Genomic DNA, 6,000 nt, shown 5'->3' with positions numbered 1-6,000 from the left:
CCTACTGCTGTTGACACAGCCTCTCAGAAATGCTTGCCTTTTAGAGGCAAGCTCTAGTTCAGTTCCTCCTTGGAAAAGGTGGCTAAACTGAAGGCCAAAGTGGGACTTATTTAGAACCACAGAGAGTCAGTGGCCGGCACTCCACCAATGTCCCTTAGCCAGGTGCTTCCCCGGGAATGAAGGGGTTCTTGCTCTTCTGCAAGGTATGTGCGTTTGGGCATTGATGGCTCAGCAGGTGAACAGACCAATCCCTCAGCCCTCCCTGTGTAGGCTGGATGGAAGGAGTGGCTCTCTGATGGATCTTTTGCAGGCTCCCATCCCATGTGGGTGTGGGGAAACCCCTAGGAGATTGACACCCCCCTCCACCATCTGGTAGGGTCGGTTTTAGGTGACAAGTGATGGACAGAGGAAGCTGGAGGGCAGCTAGACTGAAATTCTTCTCTCTGGTATCCATAGGGAAGCAGAGTCGAGGCGCCCCGGGAAAAGGCAGAGCGAGAGCTAAAGCCTCAGCCGCCTGACTTAGCGGTTCTGCTTTCTGCTCCATCTCCTCCCCCATCTCCTAGGGCTTCTGGCCTGTGGGTGTAATCGAGAGGAGGCACAGTCAGGCAGGATGGAGCCTGCCCCAGCCCATACTTCATCCTGGCAGAAGGCTTCCTTGGGGCTGCTGTCCTCCGCGCCAGGTGATTATAGGGCTGGTGCAGCTCAGACACACCCTCCTGGGTCTCTCACTAGGGACCAGCCCTGACCTCACTGGCTGGAGCTGGTCCCGTTATTGAGTCAGGGATTCCAGGAGTGTTCTCACTTGCAGGGAGGAGGGAAGGGTTTTCTGCCCCTTCTGTGGGTGGTGCTGTTGCCTTGCTGCCGTGCACAGGTGTACACGTGCACACACACGCATAGGTGCCTGTGTGCATCACGTACACGAGCATGCATGTACACACGTGTGCACAAATGCGTGTGTGCCTGGGTTTGGGTGCACTGTGGACTTGTCCCACTGCTGCGTTGTGTGGCTCTCATTTCTACATGTGCTGAGTTTATCTGATGGCGCACTCGCATTGCATGGGGTACGTGTCCGCAAGCTCTCCCTCTACCGTCTCCTTGTCTGCTGGGTGGGCCTCCTGTACGTGTGATACGTGCAGAGGTTATGTTCTGTGTGCAAGGTGGGTTAGGGTCCCAGAAGCTGGCACTGGGCCGGCTCACAGCTGCGTGCACTGGGTATGTGCCTCAGGCTTGGTGTTCTGTCTGGGACTGCAAGCATGTCCTGCCTGCCTCCCAGTATTGTACCCCTAACCTGACCTGCATTCTGCCTCAGGGGTTCCAGCTCTTACAGCGTGGATGGGCCCAGGACATGGGAATGGCCCGTAAGGAGCTGGAGGGAGAAGGTCATTGGTAGGTAACTCCTGTGCCAAAGCCCAGTGCCAATCAGAGACCTGGACCCCCGCAGCTTCCCATGCAGGAGACAGGAGCAGGCATTGGAGGCTTCTCTCTCCTTTGACCATTGGCCCTGTCTCCCCCTTCACTTCTGGTTTTTGTTTAATTGTCTTATGTAGAAAAAGTCCTGACCCCTCTGTAGGCACACAGGTTCCTGGCCGCCTTTTGCCTGAACCTAACCTCATAGCTGGCCTTGCTTCACGTAAAGATGAAGCTCCCAGCTCTGTGTCAGTGCAGCCCCTCAAACCCCCATCACCACCCGACTCTCAGGGCCAACCCCAGACATCCCTGCGGCCACCCGGTGGGGGCAGGAGGCGATATCACTGGACACCTGTATCCCGTCCCCTCCCGTGTCCTCCAGGGATCAGGCAGAAGTGTCTACGCACCAGGCAGGAGCTCCTCACCCCCACCTCCACCCCGTCTGGGGCTGCCATGGCAACACAGAAGTTGGCTTGCCATCTGCTGTCTGTGGGGACCCCAGTCGGGCCTCTGCCATGCTGAGGATTACTGTGGGAAGACAGCTGACTTGTTCTGGGACAGTCATTGGCCACATCTGGTGCTTCTCAGCCCTGGAGTGTTTGGACATAATGAAGTCTGGAGTCCCTCAGGCTGCTTGCTGGAGAAGAGTGGACAACAAAAAAGCCCGTGTTTCCCCCTGCACAGCCTCTTCCAGGGGAGGGTTGAGGTTTATTCACACTTAAAGGTGCATGTTTAACCCCGGTGGCAAGGCAGGGAGTCCGAGGATACATAGAAACCTGGCCTTCAGTAGTAATTAGAAGCTTAAGTTAATAGATCATCAAAAGGGACGATTTTGGATATGGGATGTAGGATGTATGAAGTGTGCGTGCGCGCGCGCGCGCACACGCACGCCAGTGCATAGGAATGTGTGCCTATGTGAAGGCCGGAGGAGGTTGTCACGTGTCTTGCTCCATCATCCTTCACTTTGTTCCCTTCAGACATGGTTCTTCACTGAATCAGGAGCTAGACTGGCATCCAGAAAGCTAGAAAACCAGTAATCCTCCTGCCCCTGTCATTTGCGTTAAGGGGGCCCATGCCCCACTTGTTTTCATTTTAACTTGAGTCCTGGGGGTTTGAGCTACCTCCTCAGCCCCTAAACCAATGTAAACATTTTTTCTAACAGCTTTGGGTTATAGTGGGGTACTAAGCTTGTCCCTGAGCATTTTAATGAGGTGCGGGAGGTGCCTACACCCAGTTTGACTTGCATCTCTGAGGCCTTCGCTTCTGCTGTGGAGCTCAGCTTTCCACCTGGCAGATTCTCCCCACCCCACTGCTGGCTCCTCTCAGAACTTGGAAAAAAAAATAAAGTTTTCCCTTAGACGCTCTGTGTCTGGTGTGAAAAGAGCAGCAGAGAGGAGGCGGGAGTCAAGATTCCAGCAGAGGCAGGATGGGTTGGAGTCAGGCAGGGTTGGAGATGGAGGTGGGGGAGGAAGAGCTGTGTGGGAACCCAGAGAGGAGAGCGGGGAGGAGAAGGGAAGAGGCAAGTCTGTTGTTTGAGGTTGCCATTTTCCAGGAGAGGGCAGGGTGCCTTTGGGTAAGTGACTTCCCCTCCCTGTGCCTCAGTCTCCTTATCGGAAAAAGAAATGCACAAGCCTACATGAGCCAGAGCTGAAAGAGCTAGGGCAGTGTCAGTGAAGCCAGCACAGGGAGCGCTGCTAGTGGCCGCTTAGAGAAGGCAGTTTGCTCCCTTGTTCCTCTGTGGATTCTGTGGTAGAGATAGAAGTTTCCTGACCTGCCCTAGCTGTTGCTTAAGGCAGATCCGTCAACCCAGCAAGGATCCAGCTCTGGAAGACCCTGGGGGCCCCACAGGCTAAGGAAACCCACACAAGTTGAGCTTGGTGAACTGAGTTCACCCGAGCATCCCCCCACCCCAAGTCCTAGCCTAGGCCCAGCAAAAAGGACAAACCCAAAGATCAACAGGGAAGTCCTTCTCAAAGGTGGAGCCCCACCTCCTCCTATTATTGAGCTCTCTGATTTGAGTAGACTGCTCGGCAGTGACCTTCAGGGCTCTGCTTATCTCCATCTACCCAGTGCTGGTGTGATAAACACTTACCACCCAGCTAGGCTTCCGATATGTACTCTGAGGCTTCAACTCAGGGCTTCGTGCCCACTAAGCCGAAATCATCACCCGCTCCTCCCTGCCACCCCTCCCCCCTTTCCTTGAGGTGGTGCAAGAAGTAGGGAAGAGGCGGGAGCTCAAAGCCTCTCCACCAGTGGGAACCCTTTCTGTTGAAATGCAAGCACCTGCAAATTTATTGCAGCCAGCAATTTACCTTTTCTGCCAGCAAGAGAGATCTGCTCTTGTTCCTGAGTCACGGTGTTAATGGTGGCAGTGAGGGATAGGAGTGGAGACGTCTGTGGTTTGGGAAGGCAGAGGGGGGCGGTGAGAGGGGCCCTGGAGAGGGTTCAGGGTGAGGTCTCACTCCATTCATCCAGAGGCAGTGATTTTGTTGGCTGGAGCTCGAGGGCTTTATTAATAGCCGCCCGACATCCTTTCTGATCTAACAAACATTTCCTAAGTAAATAAATGTGGAAAGAGTTTGATCTGACACAGGATCCTAAGCTGGAAGTTATGCTGTGTAGGAAAAAAAAAAAGTCCACCGGGAAACCTTAGGTCAAGAATGCTTGGGGGTGGGAATCTGCGTGTAAAATGTCCGGCCCACAAGCTTGACGACCAGAGTTCAATCCTTGGAACCCACGCCGCGGTGGAGGGAGAGAACTGAGAGCACAAAGTTGTTCTCTGACCTCCACTTGAGTGCCATGGCACGTGTGTTCCCCTCCTCTCACCGTCTGTACACACACACACACACACACACACACACACCCCAAAAGAATGATGGGGGCCAACATTTGGTATCTTCTCCATAGCATGGGGCTCAGAAGGGTGACGTCATCCTGTCTCTGGGAGTGATATCACTATTTTGTCCTCTGTGGAGGACGCGGCCACCCCTGTGTTTGCTTCACAAAGAATATAGAATAAGCTACTGGGGCACGCAGACCCCAAATACACTGACTTAAGAGAAAAGCCTAAGCTTCCTCTCACGTGACAGTCCAGAGAGGCATGGTCCAGGACTGGTAGGAACCGCTTCTACAGCCTAGCATTCAGTTTGGGCAGCAAGGGGCCTGGAGCAGCCACAGGAGGTGAGGGAGGTGGAGGTGGAGAGACTCACTCTATCCTTTTAAGAGCACAACTCCAAAATTGTCCTCCTCACTTTTGCTGCCACCCCCATTGGCTGAATCCAAGTCACGTGGTCAAAGCTAGCCCCAAAGGAGGCTAGGAAATGTAGTCCTGAGGGTCAAAGGCCATAAAGACGGGAAGGCGGCAGGTAGACTCTGTGCTATCAGGCAGTGTGGGGAGTCATGGGCTGGGGAGATGGCTTGGTGCTTGCTGAGTCAGTGTGAGGAGCTGAGGTCAATCCCTAGCGCTCCCTAGAGCAGCTAGCAGGGTCCCAGCGTGGGGAAGGCAGAGGCAGGAGCCCCTCGCTGTGGCCTGGGGACTTGGCGCTCTGCTTGGCCAGGCCTTTAGAACCATGACTAAATTGGAGCTGGAGAGCAAGAGTGGCTCACACAGCCTGGAGGCTGGGCCCGTCTAGTGCTCCAGCCTGGAGGTTCCTCAAAGGCTGGGTGTCACATCTAGATACTTGTTCTGGACCTGGCATACTGTAACGTCTGTCTTAGCTACACTTCTCATGGCTGTGACAAAATGCCTGAAAATTTAAAGCAGTTAAAGGAAGGAAGGGTTTATTTTGCTCACAGTGAGGGGGTGCAGGCCGTCGTGGTGGCAAGAGGTCGAGGTTGCTGGTCACATGGCCCTCGGGAGTCAGGAAGCAAGAGAGGGTTTGGCCTGCTTTCTGATTTTTATTCATCCCAGGATGCCCAGCCCAGGGAATGGTGCCAGCCACATTTAAGGTGACCCTTCCCACCTCAATCTGCCTCCTGACCTGGATGATCCTGCATGGGTCCTGCAAATGTAGCTCTCCCCGCTCTCTGTATCCCTGTCTGTCTTGTTGTATAGAAACAGACTGGCCTTCAACTCTCACAGTATTTATTTAAAAAATATTAAGCATTTATTTTCATCTTAATTTGGTATGTGTGTGCACACACACTCATGTTTATGTGAGCGGACATGTGTGTGCTCACGTGCATATGTGTAAGCCACAGGTCAATTTGGGGTGTCATTCCTCAGGAGCTATCCACCACGTTTTTTGTGTTTTTTTTTTTCGGGGGGGGGGCAGCAGGGTCTTTCTCTGGGATTTAGAGTTTGACGATTAGGCTACTCTGGCTGGCCATTGGTCCCAGAGATCCTCCTGCCTCCATTTCCCCAGCCCTGGGGTTACAAGCCCACACCATTGTGCCCTGTTTTTTTTTTTTTTTGTTTGTTTTTGTTTTTTAAATTGTAAGTTCTGGGGATCGAACTCAGGTCCTTGAGTGGTACGAATCTACTGACTGAGCCACCTTCCCAGCCCACACAGTGTAGTCAGCATGGAAGTTTTGAACACCAGGGGAAAGGAAGAACTCCGCAGATGGCAGCGAGGGTGACTGTGGGAGTCTGGG

General features: G+C 53.6%; 1 long non-coding RNA gene across 1 annotated transcript; it reads left to right on the top strand.

Moving 5' to 3' along the window:
* The first annotated feature begins 580 nt into the window (after positions 1–580).
* LOC132652725 (uncharacterized) lies at positions 581–2,729 on the top strand. Its single transcript, XR_009590296.1, has 3 exons — positions 581–680; positions 1,310–1,386; positions 1,790–2,729. It is a non-coding gene; the product is annotated as an uncharacterized LOC132652725 (long non-coding RNA).
* The last annotated feature ends 3,271 nt before the right edge of the window (positions 2,730–6,000 follow it).

The sequence above is a fragment of the Meriones unguiculatus genome, chromosome 3 (assembly GCF_030254825.1).
Source record: "Meriones unguiculatus strain TT.TT164.6M chromosome 3, Bangor_MerUng_6.1, whole genome shotgun sequence".
In the NCBI taxonomy this organism is placed as follows: Eukaryota; Metazoa; Chordata; class Mammalia; order Rodentia; family Muridae; genus Meriones; species Meriones unguiculatus.
The sequence above is the reverse complement of the archived record's forward strand: the minus strand, read 5'-3'. Positions and strand labels throughout refer to the sequence as shown.